The sequence below is a fragment of the Haliotis rufescens genome, unplaced genomic scaffold (genome assembly GCF_023055435.1).
Source record: "Haliotis rufescens isolate VD_foot unplaced genomic scaffold, xgHalRufe1.0.p SCAF_55, whole genome shotgun sequence".
NCBI lineage: Eukaryota > Metazoa > Mollusca > Gastropoda > Lepetellida > Haliotidae > Haliotis > Haliotis rufescens.
This window is the reverse complement of record NW_025964279.1, coordinates 73838-95035: the sequence shown is the minus strand read 5'-3', so window position 1 is coordinate 95035 and position 21198 is coordinate 73838. Positions and strand designations below refer to the sequence as shown.

The following is a 21198-nucleotide window of genomic DNA, read 5'->3' as shown; positions in this document are numbered from 1 at the left end:
CTATTCAGGTCTATTCGGCTTATTCGAATACCAGCTAAAAAACCCGGTCAAGAACGGATCAGTGGCATTGCACTACAGTAAACTACGGTTATAACGAACTCAAAGGGACTACCAATTTTAGTTCGTTATAACCGTAATTCGTTATAAGCATATATACAGCATAACTACAGCATATAGTCGGGACTAAAAAGTTAGATCGTTTTATCCGTTAGTTCGTTATAAGCGTGTTCGTTATAACCGTGGTTTACTGTATTTCACTGTAAACCACACACCGACCGATCCCTCCGCATGATTTGTGGTGGATGTTTGAGAAACTATTATTTATGGTTTATAGAAATTATTACGTATACAAGCTGATATCGAACAACACCCTATTGTAAGGGTTGTGACTGCCGAGGGACCGTGTTGCGTATAATGATAGGCACGTGAAATAGTGAAACTTGTGAAACCAGTTCGAATATGGATTCCTACCAATACTTGCAGAGATGACCACTGGCTCTAAGGTGAGCCGATTGTATCACTTGACATAGCTCAGAATTGTGTTTGTTTGTTGTTTAACGCCGCAATCCGCAATATACCAGCTGGATGACGTCGGCGTATAAATATTCGAGTCTGTACCAGACAGACCATTGGTATTTTGAGATTCATTTTAACTCGGCATCCCCAATGGGACACATAGTGGCAGTTAACGACATTATTTTGTCTCCCACAGTATTTCCGTTTACTTTTCCTTGAAACCAAAGTGCGCTCCTGTGCTGCCCGTGGCACGGAATAAGCCGGGCGAATCCGAGTGTTGCCGGAAGCAAGCTGTATCGATTGCCATCCCATTAAAAGTCATCGCCTCATTGAAACTCATCGTCCCATTGAAGCGCATCGTTCCACAAAAGCATTGATTCGAATCCCTGGTATTCATTGAGTTTACTTCATATACATGACGGCATGTTATCCTAATGGCGGAGAAAACAAATAAGACCAGTCGTCGACCTTTACCACTTCAGTGAAACCCGAAAGCTCTGATATGGGTCTTAAAGTACAAGGATATTCACCAGTACAAAATATGTAATTCCATTCAACTATCGGCAGATCCCGGCACGGCTAAGGGAGACAACTCACCAGTACAAAATATGTAATTCCATTCAACTATCGGCAGATCCCTGCACGGCTAAGGGAGACAACTCTGCATTTCCAACTGTCCACCCAATAATATGGTTCAAGGAGAGATTGAGTGTGAAACTAATCGACTTTGAAACTATTTGCAGAACAACAGTTGCAAAATAAAACTCAGAGCCGTACCGTAAAACCCGCACCTTTCACCTCACTCACTCTACAACATAACCAGCAGTCCTTACTCAGGGGGAATAGCTGAATTGACTGAGACAGCAGCTGTGTGTAGTCCCCCTGACCTCACGCCCTCGTCTCACCAGATTAACGTCCCGTGAATAACCAAGTACCCTTGAGTATAGACGTAATTATTCAGTATCGTGATGCTGGCCATATATCATCAGTCTCGGAACACGGCACGTATCCTGGGACGGACAGATACCTCGGACCAGATCATCATCCACAGATGCCATCTCACTGAAGGATCTCGCCACAGAAGAGGGAAGGTCTTCTAGGCTCGAGGTTGCTCTGGGTTTGCTCTTGTCCTGCAATCTGCAATAGGATACTGGGAACAGTCTGGCAACAGGTTTTACTTTAAAAAAATATCAATTCTTTACTGAATCTTCCGAAGACGTGTGAACCAAATAAAACATTCTTCCTTCCGAATATTAAAGTAATACAAGACTCAGTTGTCATTCCCATCAAATTTGATTTTTTTTTATGTCATTCAAAACCGAATTTGTTGGTTTGTAATATATATATATATTGATTACCATTGATTACCAAGCCCTAAAATTGTTTTGTTTGTTTGTTTGTTTGTTTGTTTGTTTGTTTAACCCCGCACTCTGCAATATTCCAGACGGCGGTGTGTAAATAATCGAGTCTGAACCAGACAGTCCAGTGGTTGACATCATGAGGATCGATGTACGCAAATGGTATATATGCGATGACATGCATCAACCAAGTCAGCGAGTCTGACCACCCGATCCCGTTAGTCGCCTCTCAAGACAAGCGTGGGTTGCCGAAGACCTATTCTAAGTCGGATCGTCATGGCTCGAAAATTGGTACCAAATCGTGAAAATTCGAATTCGTTCTTCTTTAAATGGTAAGGACCTGTAGGGATTTGTCAATTCCTAAAACAAGAAGCGGAAATCACTGTCTGAACCTTATATGGTACTCTCAAATCACTACGAACAAATATCAATTCATCGAAGCCTTACGTCAAATTGCTGCTAATTGTGGCACGAACTTGGATAGCAATCAGCCTCTGCTTTTTGTCAGTACTTACACCATCTGGGAGGTTTGACACCCCCTTACACACTGGCACGTTTTGAATGAAACGTTTGTGAGTGGTTGGTGCTACATTTACGGCAGGACCTGCTTTCCATTTTCCGGAACACTTGGTGACATCACTGATTTCAGTGATCCATTCATATACTTTTCATCACTTTTTTGTCTGAAACGCCTTTTCGGCAGATAATAAACACTAATTATTCTCTGGCAGTGACGTTTAGAATTTGTGACAAAAGGGTGAGGGAGTTGGGTTTAACGCCGCTTTTAACAATATTCCAGTTATATCGCGGCGTGTCAGCTTAATGTGGGAGGAAAGCCCGAAGTGATGCAGGTCTCGGACGTTTCCAACTTCGGTGAAACCCACGAGCACGGGTATGGTGCTGACAAACCTAGAAACATGATCGGGGCGAACCGGGATTCGAACCCACAATCATAGGTTTCTGGCGCGCCCAAGGGACGCAACCCTGCACAGCGAATCGCGGCGCCTTAGACGACTGGGCCACCAGTGCCCCCGTGACAAAAGAACCTAAGACCGGTCAAGCTGCCTTGAAACTCCGATACTTCGATTCTGATGCCTGTGTTGCCGGGGAGATTGTGTGGTTGCCATGTCACTACATCAATGGCGTTAATTAGAATTAGGAATTACTTGAAATATGTCTATCTGCTACCATCTGACCCCCTTGTAGACACGAAGGCGCCAATGTCTATTCCGGACTACTTTCAAAATGGCGCTTTCAAACACATTCCAGCACAGTACTCGAGATGACTTAGTTCGAGGTTAACTGCAAGGGACTGGGCGGCTGTCAACCGTTTTTTAAGATGAAAAGGAAATTTTGGTATCAAATGGTGTATTATTTTACAATGTGTTATTGATCTATTGAGTAGCGCACCCCTGGACATCCCTCTTCTCTGGACCCGTGTATGAATATGATGACACGTCTCAAGGTTTTCAGGGGCGGTCGGGTAGCCTAGTGGTTAAAGCGTTTGCTCGTCACGCCGAAGACCCGGGTTCGATTCCCGACATGGGTACAATGTGTGAAGCCCTTTTCTGGTGTCCCCCGCCGTGATATTGCTGGAATATTGCTAAAAGCGGCGTAAAACCATACTCACTCACTCAAGGTTTTCAGGAAAAAACCGAACGTAGCGACTGCTACCTCGACGAGTCTAAAAGTGTTGAGTCGTTCCAAGTACCAATGTAGACTGTTAGGTTATCTGCCCTTGCCATGTCAAAAATCCGGACAGCGACAAAGATTTGAGTTGAAAATGAGGCACGGAAACAAACAATCTGCAGAGCTCCAGATAAGCTTTTGGTGTTGTGGGTATTTTACCCATGCATTTTAAAATCATTGGGTATCAGTAATTCTATCTGCGTATTCAAATTTCTGTTACCCACTAGTTTTTACACATGTGGGTATTTAAGTTAAATATTTAAAACACTATTCATCTAGTCCCTGCAAACTGGTGTCGTGTGGGTTCGAGAGCTTTATCGGACTAAAAAATACCACGATACTTCCACAAGAAAGTGTGATGGCAAATGATCATGATCTGACTGTCATCGTGGAGTTTGGCAAGGTTGACGGAATGCCAACTTATAATTTCAAAATAAGTTGCTGATTTGCTAATCGAATACGCAGGGTTACTTCACAATATTTTGATGATACGCACAAGTTTTATTTTTGTAGCGTATCTGTAATGTTCGTTGCGTATTTGATACGCTTGGATTATATTTTACTGCGTATTTCTGCATTTCTGATGCGTATTTCACGCAGATACGCAGCTTATCTGGAGCTCTGCAATCTTACTTTTCGCATCTTCGTGTCGCCAAGGGCGCAATGATCACTTCGTGGTTAAAACGTTCGCTTGTACACCGTAGACCTGAGGTTGATCCCAAAATATAGTCCCAATATGTAGAGCCCATTTTGCCCAAAGCCATGATTAGTATACTTGCTTATATATTGCTGACAACGTTCTACACTCACTGGCGAAGCTGGGGGGATTACTCAATGATTCTTTTCATGTACTTAATTATTCATGGTCATGCTACATTGGGTTTCGAATACTCTACTATGAGGTATAGACACGATGTGATTGTGGTACACATTCAAATGAGTTTATATTTCAGTCAGTGGGACATCATCAGACTGTCTGATTCTAATAAAGAGATACACTGCGGCATGGTTTTTCAGAAGGCTAGCACTATAAAACCGGCACTGGTCCGGACGAGTACAAGCAGTCAAACACGCCCACACGCACGCACGCACGCAAACACGCACGCACGCACGCACGCGCTTTCATGCACTTCGCTGTATAAGTGTAATAATTTTGAACGCGACGTTAAACCTTATTTCACTTCACCTCAGCAGGAAACCATCACTATAATGTACATGCTCATGATATCAGTCACTGATTTTTTTTACAGACCGCCGTCATATAGCTGTAATATTGCTGAGTGCGGCGTTAAACAACAAACACATCAAAAAACGATCATTGTGTATATTTCACATTTGCCGATTTAAACGAAGAAAATACAATCAAATATGAAGTGACAAAATGATTAATATAATATCGACAAAAAATTTGATCTCATTTGAAAATCTCTGACATATACGATTCTCTGGTGATGTTTGAATTATCCTCAGATAGACAGCTGTCGACATTCGCTCGTTGTATTCTCAAATAGATCTGTATGAATTATTCTCCGACAGACGACTGCTTAATTCAACATACAGGTAAATCTATGTTGATGAAATAGATGAGGTGAGGTGAATTGGGTTTAACGTCGCGTCCAAGATTATTGCACTTATATAGCGACGTGCATGTACGTGTGTGTGTTTGTGTGGATGCTTGTACTAGTCCGGACTGATGCCGATTTATAGTGCTAGCTCACTGAGATACCATGCCGCAGTTTAACATGAATACCCCACTCAGACACAGTATACTGACTCCGAGCCGACCAGTCCTTGTTTTAGCCCCTTAATGCCGAGCGCCAGACAGGGTAACAACAAGTACCATCTTTTAACGTCTTTTGGTATGGCGGTCGGGGATCGAACCCCTGACCTTCCGCTCTCCGGGCGGACGCTCTACCATAAGACCACGGAGGCGGTCGTTGATGAAATAGAAACTGTATAGAAAAAGTAATAGTCTTTTGGTCAATCATAAATTCTGTTATTACCAAAGCTTAGAAGCAGCTGTTACATCCACACGATGGATGGTTTCCAGATTGTCTCAATCTGCCCGTGGTAGTCGCCACATGTTGCTGTGGCTGCTGTTATTGATCGGCTTTAGTTACTACGATAATAGTTTTGTCACGTCTGTATTTATGACTGACATGAGGCAGTAAACGCAACCCGTGTTCGCATGAAATTCGTATTCCGATTTTGTTCAATTCCGGTTTTGCTTTAACCGGAAGTTTCCGAATGGGGTGAATTAAACAAGGCCGCGTCTTGTTTCCCTCAGACCAAAACCTATTTGTTTTTTTATTACCATCTAATCATTATTTTACTTTCTAAATTACATTTATTGATTGATATGCGTTCAAATAGACATAATGTTAATCACTGATTGATAAGTTATATATTGTAACGTCTAGTTTGTCATGTTTATCAAAATGTCACAGAAACTCGTTATTGGTCAGTAAATACAGTAAACTACGGTTATAACGAACTCAAAGGGACCACTAATTGTAGTTCGTAATAACCGTAGTTCGTTATAAGCATATGTACAACATAATTACAACAAATGGCCGGGACTAACAAATAAGTTCGTTATATCCGTCAGTTCGTTATAAGCGTGTTCGTTATAGACGTAGTTTACTGTATATACCTCTGTCTCGACTTACAAACAGGGGGTATATATTTTTATTTACTGACCAATGACGAGTTCCTGTGCAAAATGTGCACATGCATGAAGTAATTGGAACTAAGTTTGAGTTCTGGTTCGATCCCCACACAGGTAAACAGCGTTTTATTATTTACGTGACTGGCGGGACCAGGGCGGGGAGTCAGCATATCTAGATACATATCAGGGGCGGTCGGGTAGCCTAGTGGTTGAAACGTTCGCTCGTCACGCCGAAGACCCGGGTTCGATTCCCGACATGGGTACAATGTGTGAAGCCCATTTCTGGTGTCCCCCGTCGTGATATTGCTGGAATATTGCTAAAAGCAGCGTAAAACCATACTCGTGAATTTTAAGTTTTAAACGTCAGCTACCTGCATCACTTCTGATGTTCTTCTAACATAAAGTTGACACGATCACGATTGAGTGAGTGTTTGAGTTGGGTTTAACCAACTTTGAACAGTATTCCATTTGTATCACGGCGTGTCAGCTTAATGTGGGAGGAAAGCCCGAAGTGATGCAGGTCTTGGACGTTTACCACATCGGTGAAACCCACGAGCACGGGTATGGTGCTGACAAACCTAGAAACATAAATGGGGTGAGCCGGGATTCGAACCCATAATCATAGGTTTCTGGCGTGCCCAAGGGACGCAACTCTGCACAGCGAATCGCGGCGCCTTAGACTTTATGTAACTGAATTATCTATTAAAACGGCAATAAACTAAACTCGATCGATTATAATTGAAAGATTTTAGTCTACTCATGTGTAATACACTAATCATCAGAGATGGGGACGGTTGGGTAGTCTAGTGGTTTAAAGCGTTCGCTCGTCACGCCGAAGACCCGGGTTCGATTCCCGACATGGGTACAATGTGTGAAGCCTATTTCTGGTGTCCCCCGCCGTGATATTGTTGGAATTTTGCTAAAAGCGGCGTAAAACCATACTCACTCACTCTTCACAGATGGTATACCACACAAGAGAGAATATAAAGTATTTCAATACTTGACAAAACTGCCATTATTCCGTTTCTACCTAATGCTGGTACCTTAATAACAGTAACGTTCAAAAAAAAACTGAGATACAAAAGATCATCAGTTGAATTATTGATTGTGAAGGGTTGGTATCAACAATCGAAAATTAAATTTACCTTACGCATATCAGAATTAATTTTTACTACAAATATCTAGTTGAAACATTAACGCTTAAAATGCGTCTTGATTGAGTCACCAAATAAGACTAGCCAGCTCGAACGATTGGATGGTGTTTGTAAGGGAAAAGTACATGTTTTGTTTGTTTGTTGTTTAACGCCGGACTCAGCAATAATCCAGCAACCTCCGTCATATAGCTGGAATATGGCTGAGTACGGCGTTAAACAACAAACCAACCAACCAATATTCCAGCTATATGACGGCGGTCTAAAAATAATCAAGTCTGGACCAGACAATCCAATGATTGATATCATGAGCATCAATCCACACAATTGGGATACGATGACATGGATCAACCAAGTCAGCGAGCCTGACCACCCGATTTCGTTAGTCGCCTCTTACGACAAGCATAGTTACCTTTTACTTCAAGCAGGGGTTGCTGAAGACCTATTCTACCCCGGATATTCACGGGTTTAAAAAGTACATGTAGGTCAACCGAAGTATATAACGTAAAACAGCCAAGGGATGCTATCATCGGTTAACCAAGGTTATCTTGGGTTATACCTTGGTCAACACGGGTCCACCTGGGCGATCCTGGATTTTGAAATCGAACGCAAGCAGAAATATACACATGCGTGGGTGTTCATGGACCCACTAGAAGACTACCGTATAACACTAGAATCACATAATATACGATGTCAAACAGTGTCAGTGTTGTAAACAGCTGTCACACATAAATGTCACGCTATAAGCACCACATAAATGTTTCGTTTTAAGCACCAGCTACCGAAAACAGTGGAATCACCGCTGAAACAAGCCACGATGAAATTGATTCAATTAATGACGTCAGGCCATTCCCTTCTTCCGGAAAGTCCCGGATGATTGATCGATGCACGCGCACGGCACGAGCTCGGTGATATCTGCATTTACTATTGAATGATGGGAAGTTTTGCGCTCACCACCTGAATCCACAAGCAGATGAATTGTCGTCTGCTGTGATTTTCTCCAATCCGCCGCAGTGCTTTGGGAATTTCCGAAATAACCTACCATCTTTCTCCATGGCACTATAACCAGTTCTTACAGAAAATCGATCCTTGGCGATGAACCCCTAGTTCAGTAAGAAGGCATAGCAACGGTTGTCAGCATAATTTATCCTCTTCTTTCAATGGTTTCTCTAACAGTGTGAGCAGACGACACGAAGCAAGCGACCTAGCAAGGTAAGGCGGGAACGTTTTAGCATGGACAGTTGTCCAATTATATACTGTAGGCTTTCTCTACAGGCCTTATGTGCGGTTAATGTCGATGTCAGCCGCTAAATGTGACAGCAACAACGACTGCACGCCTCCTCGCGAGCAACCATATGGTATACGGGTTTTCGGTTCACGGGCCTTCTGTCACAGGGAGGTTCATCGCAGTAGCTTAACTCCTATCCACCATCGCTGTAAATATATACAGTGTGCTCATGAACACTCAATGCATTTATTTATGTCGATGTCTCAAATCACAGGGAGTCCTGAACGAGTGGTTTGACATCCATGATCGCGTGAAGCCACGCTGTGTGGGTGGAAGTGCATGCGGATTACTTGTTGTCTTAAGGAAGACGGGCGGTATAGAGTGATTGGGTGTCTGAAACCATACACCGATTTTCTGTAAAAATCAAATAATAGCGGAATATAGTGTGACATGTATGCATTTCAAATATTTGGCACAAATATCCACACACCATGACGTGACGTTTTAGAGCTGGAATGTTTTGAGCGTTAATCATGGATAGAAAAACAACTCGGTGAAATATGCACTGGAAAGACATGTAATTCGTGTTCCTCGTTAGGATTAGTCTCTCTGTGTCAATTTTATCCTCACGTCAGCGACCTTAATGCATAATATTACTCCAGGTGAAACCATCGACAAGTGAAATGTTATCATCGAGTTCGTCATATTGTAGGCCGGTGACATAGCCGAGTGCTCCATGCTTTAACCCATTAAACTTTGAGTCTGGGTTCAATTCCCCAAAGGTACAACTGACACTATGTGAATCCAATTCTCCATGTTTCTTTCGTCTTCTGTCTGCAGTACAACATCAGAACGTAAAAACACACCTTACTCTTATACCGAAAACCTTCCTTATCAGAATACCGTAAACCTTCCTTATCCGAATACCGTAAAACATCCCCTAAAGCCCCTTTACACTTATACCGTAAAACTCACTTAACCGAATACCGTAAAAAAAAACCTTACCCAAACAACCTCACTTTACCTAATGCTGTAAACCTCTCTTACCCGAATACCGTAAAACGTCCCTTAAAGCCCCCTTCCCCGAATACCGTACCACACCACCCCACCCCCCCCCACCCCCCCCCCCCCCCCCCCCCCCCACCCCACCCCCCTCCCTCACCCGAATGCCATAAACCTCCCAAATACGAATACTGTAAGACCTCCCATACCCGAATACCGAAAACCACCACACAATGTGATGAATGGTGTAATTAATGGATGCGGTTTAGGAAATTCCAGAATCGGCACCGTGGTTCAAATATGCTATGGATCTCCAGTAAGAGGCTGAAGCCGACTAAATTGAAGAATCAATGGTTACAGTGCATGTCCCGACTGATTGTGTGTACCGTTACCCGACGCCGGAGGTTGTTCCTCGCGCTAATGACTGGAAGCTGGTGAGGTCGTGGCCCTTAATGAACCATGGTGGTTCGAATATGTGACCTGGGTGCCGTAATACGAAACACCTGGCACTGTACGACTGTCGTGAGATAAGGCATGGGAGTTACGATCACCTCAGCACTAAGATCGCTTTGTACAACGGCATCCAGGGTTTGGCAACGTGCGGTGTTGCATGATATTTAGGGAGACATATTCAAGATAGATGTTGAATTCAATCTGAATTCCATTCAGTTAACGGGAGAGGGGGGGGGGGGGGGGGGGGGGGGTGGGCGTCTGTGTGCGGTGGCGGCGTCCGTTCATTCAACATTTAATAAATGACTGTACTCGTCATTTTATTGCCGAAATGGACACAAACGCATCTTCGCTAGACGTATAAAAAGACGGAGTTTAAAAACAGACACCTTGACAGCTCTGCCTCACCACTAGCTTTTATAAATAGTCGGTTTCGCTTGACAAATAAATTCTGTTAAAAACTTTAGCAATTATGCGTTTTATAAAGCGTAACGGCTTTAGCCTGGGGGTGACTATGTGGCGCATTGTCATTATTATACAAGCAGTGCGATAGCTTTTGTTTGTTGTTTACCACCGTACTCCGCAAGATTTCATCAATATTGATATTTTAGCTAATCATCTATATATTGCTTTCGGGCCAAAGAGAACAGGTCTTCACCAACCCATGCTTGCCATAAGGGTTGACGGACTATACTTGTCGTTAGAGGCGACTAACGAAATCGGGTCGTCAGACTCGCTAGCTTGGTTGATGCATGCCATCGTATCCCAATTTGCTCAGATCGATGCTCATGATATCCATCACTGGATTGTCTGGTCCAGACTCGATTATTTACATACCACCGTCATATAGCTGGAATACCGCTGAGTACGGAGTTAAATAAGAAGCAAACAAACAAACTATCGGGCCAAAGACGAATATTTGATAAAGCATTCACCCCCATTTCACTCTCATGGCCCCCTCCCCGAATTTCTTGCACTACAAACGCACCCCCTTGAAGTTCCAAGTTGAGGATTCTTTAACACTTGAGGGTTCCTTTTTAGATTTTTAAATCTGATACTAAACTTTATTTCGGGATTATTTGTTGGTCCAGCGGTATCACATCCACATCACAGCGTCCACAAGACCACCCCACCGATCCTATCCTCTTATGAGGACCGGGTTATGTAGGACAACATTTTACTATCTACCGTGGACCACAAACGCATATTGTGCTGAGTTGCGTCAACAAGACCTGCCATAAATCTATGATAGTGGGTTCGAATCCCAGATTTGCCCTGATTATGATTCTTGGTTCGGCAGCACCATACGCGTGCTCGTGGATTTCCTCAAACTGGTACACGCCTAAAACGTGCATCACTGCGGACATTGCTCGGAGATACACCTCAATGTTCAAAGCAGCGTTAAACCCACCTCCCTGACCCTATCCACCATGTTAGTGTTACTCCTGAAGTAAAGTATCCGCTTCTGTAGTTAAGTTACCTGCTCCTGTAGTAAAGTTATCCACTCCTGTAGTAAAGTTACCTGCTCCTGTAGTAAAGTTATCCACTCCTGTAGTAAAGTTACCTACTCCTACAGTAAAGTTACCTGCTCCTGCAGTAAAGTTACTTCTGCAGTAAAGTTACCTGCTCCTGTAGTAAAGTTACCTGCTCCTGCAGTAAAGTTACCTGCTCCTGTAGTAAAGTTACCTGCTCCTGTAGTAAAGTTACCTGCTCCTGTAGTCAAGTTACCTGCTCCTGCAGTAAAGTTACCTGCTCCTGTAGTCAAGTTACCTGCTCCTGCAGTAAAGTTACCTGCTCCTGTAGTCAAGTTACCTGCTCCTGCAGTAAAGTTACCTGCTCCTGTAGTCAAGTTACCTGCTCCTGTAGTAAAGTTACCTGTTCCTGTAGTAAAGTTACCTGCTCCTGTAGTCAAGTTACTTCTGCAGTAAAGTTACCTGCTCCTGTAGTAAAGTTACCTGCTCCTGCAGTAAAGTTACCTGCTCCTGCAGTAAAGTTACCTGCTCCTGTAGTAAAGTTACCTGCTCCTGTAGTCAAGTTACCTGCTCCTGCAGTAAAGTTACCTGCTCCTGTAGTCAAGTTACCTGCTCCTGCAGTAAAGTTACCTGCTCCTGTAGTCAAGTTACCTGCTCCTGCAGTAAAGTTACCTGCTCCTGTAGTAAAGTTACCTGCTCCTGTAGTAAAGTTACCTGTTCCTGTAGTAAAGTTACCTGCTCCTGTAGTAAAGTTACCTGCTCCTGCAGTAAAGTTACTTCTGCAGTAAAGAAACCTGCTCCTGTAGTCAAGTTACCTGCTCCTGCAGTAAAGTTACCTGCTCCTGTAGTAAAGTTACCTACTGCAGAAGTAAAGTTATCCACCCTTCCAGTAAAGTTACCCACTCTTGCAGTAAAGCTACTTACTTCTGAAGTAAAGTTACCCAATCCTGCAGTAAAATTACCTACTCCTGTAGTAAAGTTACCTGCTCCTGCAGTAAAGTTACCTGCTCCTGAAGTAAAGTTACCTACTCCTGTAGTAAAGTTGCCTGCTCCTGTAGTAAAGTTACCTGCTCCTGCAGTAAAGTTACCTGCTCCTGTAGTAAAGTTACCTGCTCCTGTAGTAAAGTTACCTGCTCCTGTAGTAAAGTTACCTGCTCCTGCAGTAAAGTTACCTGCTCCTGTAGTAAAGTTACCTGTTCCTACAGTAAAGTTACCCACCCTTGCAGTAAAGTTACCCACCCTTGCAGTAAAGTTACCCACCCTTGCAGTAAAGTTACCCACCCTTGCAGTAAAGTTACCCACCCTTGCAGTAAAGTTACCCGCCCTTGCAGTAAAGCTACCTACTTCTGAAGTAAAGTTACCCAATCCTGCAGTAAAATTACCTACTCCTGTAGTAAAGTTACCCACTCTTGCGGTAAAGTTACTTCTCCTTCCGACTTTTGAGACAACCCCTACTTTGAGCGACTTTAACAAAGTGCTGAGTGTCATCAAGCAGTTACAATATGTGACTCATAAGTCACCGAGTAAGCCGAGCCCTGTCAGAACTGTCCAGTATCAGATACTGTGCATTCATATGACTTCCACAGCATAGTTAGTAATACCTTACCAATGTTACGCATGTGCAACTTAAACCGCAATGATCACATGATCGGACAAGATATCATTCATATGATACAAGCGCCTGTCACTCATTCCTCTTTCCTAGCAGCTGAAATAGACAGGTGCTTCAAACACATAGTAATTAATCCTATGAGTTGCGAGCTTATGTACAATTTATATAAATTAATGATAGTTTTACGAGTAAGAAACCCTTTTAAAAATACTTGTGAATGCCGTATTAAGAGTGACTTTGACTCGGTATTTATTCTGTATAGAGGTTGTAGACTAAGTGATTGAACTCCCAAACCATTTTGTTTGCATTTCCAAACAATCCTGTTATCCGGGGCGTGATTCGAATTCGTCTTGCAATTTACCTCCTGCATTTAGCTGACATGCTGTGATATAATTGAAATATTCTTCAATGCAGTGTTAAACACAACTCACAACTCTGTTATGAAATTTCAAGGTTTGGCCTATTTATTCAGCGAAAGTGTTCTGAATGATAGTAAAATTTCGCATTTAAGTTGAGTGAGCATGTTTTATGCCGTTGGTAGCAACATCCAAGTAATATGAGTACAGCAAACTACGGTTATAACGAACTCAAAGGCACCACTGATTTTAATTCGTTATAACCGTAGTTCGTTATAAGCATATGTACAGCATACATACAGCAAATGGACGGGACCAAGAAATAGTTCGTTATATCCGTCAGTTGGTTGTAAGCGTGTTCGTTTTAAACGTAGTTTACTGTAGGAGGGACATCAGGAATGGGCTTCCCACAATGTTCCAATGTGGGGAATCGAGCCCGGGAACTCGGCGCGATGACCTTTAGGCTACATCACCGCCGCCTTTATAAGGCTCTAATGTACAACCGTAAACATGTAAAAGTCAGCGACCGCCTCCGTGACCTAGTGGACAGAGGGTCTGCCTGGAGAGCGGAAGGTGGTTCGTATCCCGGTAGCTTCATTCCCAAATTCCTCGAAAGATGGAATTTGTTGTTACCCTGCCTGGTGCATTAAGGGTATAAAACAAGGATTCGCCGGTTCGGAATCAGTACTAGTATACTGTGGCATAGTATCTCCGTTGGCTAGCACTATAACTCGGCATTCGTCCAGACCAGTACAAGCAGCCACACACGTTGCTACGTAATGTAAGCAGGATACATTGCTCATAAACGTATGTACAATTCAAATCTGTGTCCAGTGTTCCATCTTCCCGAGGCAAGCGTGTCCACTAGCCTATATAAAAGCCTAGATTCTACCCTTGCCACCTCAAGGCCACTCTTCTTGACTCAATCCTGGCGCCATCTCGCGAAGATCACGAGTTGTGCCCCTTGTAATGAAAACGCGATATCCAATAAGCTCGCTGTTTTTATCTCGTATAGCTTCACAAAGATGGCGACAAACATAGGCGACAACCTTGTCGATGAAATAAAGAAAACATCCCTGACTCAAAATCATAGGCAATCGTTGGGAAATAAATGAAAAAGACATATTCGTGTCAACAGAGACAGGCAGAGGTAAATCACCTTCATCCGAAGGTGTACCAGTTGTAGATGTTGTTATTGTGAAATGTTCTCTGATTGGGCGATAGATTGCGATAGTCCAACCATATTTAGCAAAGGAAAGTGGGCTTGATGTGGTAAGGTTGGAAACAAGACTTTGATAAAAAGGCAAGTGGACGCTAATGCCTCGGGAAGATGCCAGTGTGTGCAAACGTCGGTATATAAGTGCCATAATCTCGAAGGCGACGTTAAACTCCATTCCAGCTCCCCTCTAAAAGTCATCTTCGGGTATGACGTGGTTGAATACATCCAATGTCGAAAATAACGGACGCTGATACCGAAACGGAAGCTGTAGTTATAACAGAGCTCCAGACAGAAATGAGAATGGACCAGGTGATCTATCATCTGTGATTACTGACCGAGTATTGTGTCAAGGTACCTAGATATTGCTCAGATATGGAGGGCAATTGCTGTAGCCGGGAATACATCATCTGGGTTTCCTGGCAATCTCAAACACTGATCTAACGAACCCGTTCCAGGGTCCCACTCCACGAAGCAATATTAGCGCAAGGGCGATTGGAAAGCCCTTTCTGTAACCTTCACCTCCGGTTACACCGCCTCCGTGGTCTAGTGGTAGAGCGTCCGCCCGGAGAGCGGAAGGTCCGGGATTCGATCCCCGACCGCGTCATACCAAAAGACGTTAAAAGATGGTACTTGTTACCCTGTTTGGCGCTCGGTATTTAGGGGCTAAAACAAGGACTGGTCGGCTCGGAGTCAGTATACTGTGTCTGAGTGGGGTATTCATGTTAAACTGCGGCATGGAATCTCAGTGTGCTAGCACTATAAATCGGCATCAGTCCGGACTGGAACAAGCAGCCACACAAACACACACACGTGCATGCACGTCGCTATATAAGTGCAATAATCTTGGACGCGACGTTAAACCCCATTTCACCTCACCTCAGCACCTCCGGTTACTGTCGCGCTGAGATCGCTATGCGGCCTCTGCGTCTGTCGTATGTCTATATAAAGTACCAAGATCGGTTTTGTTTTTCTGGTTTTGAAAATTTAAAGATTCTTGGTTATTAGTGGTAGGATGAAGATGTTCCTCATGCCTATTTAAAGTTATAGAAGAAAAAGTGAGCAGCTTTCAGCTTTGTTAGGCCTTATTGATTATTCTCCAAGTATTGAAAAACAGATGGCCATAGAAGAAAGGTAATGAGAAATGTGTAATAATTAAATGAAACTGTCCACGAACACGGTCTTATTAACATGGTGTGTTAGCAGCAATTTATGTGGGCAGGTGCTCCCATGTGTGACCCTTGCAGGTCAGATGAACTCTGAAAGGGGAGACGTCATCCCCCATGTGTTCAAAAGACTGATCGGCTTCGGGTCAGAAAACTGTGTATCCATGTTAAACTGTGGCATAGCTGTGGCATAGAATCTCGTGGTCCTGGACGCGCGCACGCACGCACGAACGCACGAACGCACGCACGCACACACACACACACATACACGCACGCACGCACGCGCACACACACACACCCATACACACACACGTGTCGCTTTAGAAGTGGAATAATCTTGAACGTGACGTTAAACCCCATTTCACCTCACCTCACCATAAGGGTAGCTAAGGGGTGATCCAAACACACTTACGCAGTAGTTGAGATTTTCTTGATTAATATCACAATATACGATGTAAAAAAGTTTTAATCCAAAACTTAAGCGTACAAACATAAATTTGGAATTTATCCATATCTCTCACCAAGAATGGTAACCCAGCTTGAAATATTTCCAGAGTTTTGCACTTACACTCGCTGAAGCAATTCTGAGGAATATCGGGTGCATCATCCTTAATCTGAGAGCGCCTCATTAATATGAATAACCATTCACCATGTCTTGCCATTGAAATGAACAATTCCCAAATTAATTATATTTCCAACAAACTCAACGTTCAAAAGCATTGTGTTTCACAAGTGGAACTATCTTGTTAGCATGGTTCTCTGGCCATCACGGAACAGTTCCAGCAAGTAACTGGGGGTATCATAGCTCCTTTAAGCGTGGTGACTTGGTGGAAATAACCCTGACAGGTTCGTGTTTCTGCACCAGCATATATATACCACCCCAGCTGTTACCGATTGGCTCATATGACAACCCGCGAAAGGCCTGCATCTCCAAGCTATAATGCATTATCATGTGCATTACACGGAGACCTACTTAGTAAACCTAGTTAATGTAGCGAAAATCACCAATATATATGCCAGTATGCGTGTATTCTTGACTACAGCAGACGGGCTTTCAGACGCAGCTAGCCATTGCTTAGTTTAGTTCAAGAGTGCAGAGGGTGAATGATATTTCACGACAGTCCTTTTCAGAAAATGTAGAAAGATCTCTGCTTAGGGTTAGTTTATTCTTTTCCAGAATGTGATTATGTGCATGGATGTTAATGTGTGGATGTACAAAAAATAGGTATATTTTTGAGCGAGACTTGGGCGGTAACTTAGGGTCGAAGGGACGTAGGAAACACCCATTTGCAAACGGTTTGACTATCGTGTTGGGCTGAAATTCTGGCTACCATGATTTAGTGTGTGGTAATCCCTACCATGCATATGTCCTCCAAATACTACCTCAAATGTTTGAACTGTCGAACCATTTATCTATCCTCGCCCCTTCTCTTAACTGCATACATTGACACTGAACTACGACCTTTTTGTACTGAAGTGAAACATCGTTAACTCGAACTCCATTAAGTCGACTTCCATGTACCCTAATGTTCCCGACAGAATAGAATACCAAGCGGCATCTTGAGTTATGTCATCACTCCGTTTGTCTCGAACTCATCATTCCGTTTGTCTCGAACTCATAACTCCGTTTGTCTCGAACTCATCACTCCGTTCGTCTCGAACTCATCACTCCGCTTGTCTCGAACTCATCACTCCGCTTGTCTCGAACTCATCACGCAGCTTGTCTCGAACTCATCACTCCGCTTGTCTCGAACTCTCAAATATATTCGATGTTCCCAAGGGCTTCGAGATAACGAGGTTCGCTGTGCCACGTGTAGTCAGTATCCGTGTCAGCCACATGCCACGGTGGAGTAATTTGTAACGTGTCTCCATTAGGCTGACAGTGTATAACAAGCCATAACAAACTGCGGGGGCAAGGATTCTGGTAATTACACGTCCGCCCGGCACCAGGGATGTTCATGCAGCACTGCTACTATTGATCAATACGGACCAGCCGTGTGTGTTTGGTGTATATGTAGGCTCAGTGTAAAGGGACGTGGTTAAGTGTACATGAATGTTTCGTGGAATAATTCTGTGTATAGTATAGTAAAGTAGGGTCATTCCCAACGCATAGGAACCACTAAGTTAGTAAGTTATAACCGTAGTTCGTTATACGGATATATGCAGCACATATAAAGGAAATGGCCGGGACCAAAATTACAGTTTGTTATAACCGTCAGTTCGTTATAAGCGTGTTCGTTATAAACGAAGTTTACTGGATTTAGGTTAACTGTAAGTTTAATTACCATGTTTTGTGTCTTTTTCGATGTGTCTGCTCTCCCTTTCGTTTCAATCATGTCAACTACAATAGAAATGGCTGAGACTACAACTGTGTTGCAAGTCGAACATATTTTTAAAAGTTTTTCTTCACTTTTAAGCAGCAGAATCCCCGCACTTGTTCACAACAGGCGTAATTCAAAATTAACATGTGAACATGTTGAGCCTGACCACCTGATCCCGTTAGTCGCCTCTTACGACAAGCATGGGTTGCTGAAGACCTATTCTACCCCGCATCTTCAGGGGTCAGATTCGATAACAACATACACTGCGATTTGGTTAAAATAAACACTGTACTTTAAGGACCTCCCAATTACAAAATTGTGACTGTTTGTTCTCATCTGTAAAATAAAATTCGCACAAGCAAAAGGGACGATCAGAATGGGGCTTGATGATCAAAGGCATGGTTTTGATAGGCCTGGTGGCGGCGGATGCACATACAGTGAGTAAGTCATGCGGCATTTACACGAGACGTGTCACAGACAGTGTCGGGACTTATGACGCCAGTGTAGTTGTTGACGACGATGCTTTGTAAAATACCATACCTTTTGACGTAAATGTAAAGCTAGACGTTTGGTGAAATTGTAGGTGAGACTATTAAAGGAAAATAGGTGTGGAGTTTGTGTTTCAAACAACATGTTTAATGCACACGAGTTTAATCTGCCATGTACGTGTATCATTACATGTGCCGGATGTCTGCGATATTCATTAGTGATCGTTGTTTGTGGAATATAAACTGTTTTGTGGGCAATTTAGTGAATAAATGTCTCTCCCGATGCAGTACTAGTATCTATTACTGAATGACAGTGGCTATTACTGAAACAGTCTGTTTACTCATATCGTTGACATGGTAACATTCTTCAAAGCAGTCATCCGCTGTAACGAACCTCGAGGACTCTCCAGACGAGATTCTGAGACTGGGACTCGTTTAACCAGGCGATTTGAGTGCTTCGATTGAGGTATTTCTATTAGTTTAACATACATATACACTTAGGATAGTCGAAGGGCTCACATCGCTTGTCTTAACGAGCTTTGTTATACAGATGTACTAGTGTTGTGCACGGCGTCAAACATTCACCCACTGTCAAACTAAAAGGGGGAATGAGTGGTCGCCGTTATCTAAGGCACCACAAGGAAATACACAGTTACTTGCGTCAGCCGTGAGAGGCTTCGCTGATCACTGACTCCAAGTGTTGTCCCTAAATCGTTCTTAGTCTGCCAGGGGGCACGGGTGGCCAAGGCGCCGCGATTCGCTGTGCAGAGTTGCGTCCCTTGGGCACGCCAGAAGCCTATGATTGTGGGTTCGAATCGCGGTTCGCCCCGATCATGGTTCTAGGTTTGTCAGCCCCATATCCGTGCTCGTGGGTTTCACCGAAGTGGTAAACGTCTGAGACCTGCATCACTTCGGGCTTTCCTTCCACATTAAGCTGACACGCCGTGATATTACTGGAATAATGTTAAAAGCGGCGTTTGGACGAGCGCAGACTGCCTCGCCAATGTTATTTAATGCTCAAATCACTGGACCATTCTGGTCGCACCACATGGGCTACTCACATTAAGAATATCTTGTTTAAATAGGTTTTGGATATGTATGGTTAACACAAGATGTTGGCAATGTGAAGGTATTTATTCATCTTTTTAAGCAAAGATTATTTGATAACCTTCAACAATCATGGTGTAGTTCTATCAATAGTATATCTGATACCTTTTATTATGAACATTTTAAATCCCTGTTAAATGTAGAAAAATATCTTACACTCCCCATACCAGTACATCTGAGAATATGTATGACTCGTTTCAGATGTAGCAAGTTTAATCTTGCAATTGACTTGGGGAGATACACAAATGTCCCATACACTGAACGATTATGTAAATATTGTATAGAAAATGGTATATCTTTTATTGAAGATGAATTTCATGTTTTACTTGTATGTGAGCGTTATTCAGCCCTAAGAAATATGTATCTTAAACAGTATATCAAGTTTCAAACTGTAACATCTTTTACTGATATTATTTCATTAGAAAACTTTGATGTTGTATATAACACATGTTTATATCTATATAAAGTCCAACGGCTAAGAGAAACTTAAATCGACTACTTCCTTGGCATGCGTAGTTCATGCAATCGACCATTGTCTGTATTATGGGCCTATACTTTACAGTTACTAAATAAACTGTCTGCCTGTCTGTTAAAAGCGGCGTTAAACCCAACTCACTCACTCACTCACTCACTCTTCGTCTGCCAGCAGCATACCTGTGCCCCTTTGTTTCATCAAGGTGATAACATCGACGACTTCGGGTTTTCTGTCTAATAATAGCATAACATGGTTTGACTGACATGCTGTTCCAAGCGTGGCCAAAACATTGACTGTCTTACTGACTTCGTCAAACCAACACCGAACTGTATTCACCTTTACGACAGGTCACGGGGCGGTCGGGTAGCCTAGTGGTTAAAGCGTTCGCTCGTCACGCCGAAGACCCGGGTTCGATTCCCGACATGGGTACAATGTGTGAAGCCCATTTCTGGTGTCCCCCGCCGTGATATTGCTGGAATATTGCTAAAAGCGGCGTAAAACCACACTCACTCCCTCACTCACCTTTACGACAGGTCACGTTATCCCACCCATTACAGAGCTATCATGGCTACATGTCTGTCGTGGCACTGAGATTGTTGACCTCACCTGCAGATTGTTCCTGGACTTGACTTAACGAAGCCCCATACCACTAATGTGGACCTCCTACAAGAGACATTACGGTAATCTATGAAAATAGCAATATTCCAGCAATATCATGGACTTCACACATTGTACCCACGGTTATCTATGAGTCCGATGACGTATAAATGATGACATTTGAGGCACCTCTTCAAATCGCCAACCATTGGAGAATAGAGAACAGAGCCATCCATACCTAGAAGTAAGTTATGTGCCTGTTGCTGTTTTGACCATGTGGTTTGCAAACCTGGGCGCTGTCACAAAATATATGGCATAAAAAACCA

At 43.2% G+C, this 21198-nt stretch overlaps 1 protein-coding gene across 2 annotated transcripts in view; it reads left to right on the top strand.

Moving 5' to 3' along the window:
• Positions 1–21198, top strand: part of LOC124121423 (cationic amino acid transporter 4-like) — a 67127-nt gene that overhangs the window by 6619 nt on the left and 39310 nt on the right. The window contains exon 1 of one of the 2 annotated variants that reach the window (XM_046484420.2): positions 8239–8594. The exons of the other annotated variant lie outside the window; for it this stretch is intronic. The gene's annotated coding sequence lies outside the window, so the exon portion shown is untranslated. Of the gene's footprint in view, positions 1–8238; positions 8595–21198 lie in introns of those variants that run through there. 2 annotated transcript variants of the gene reach the window in all.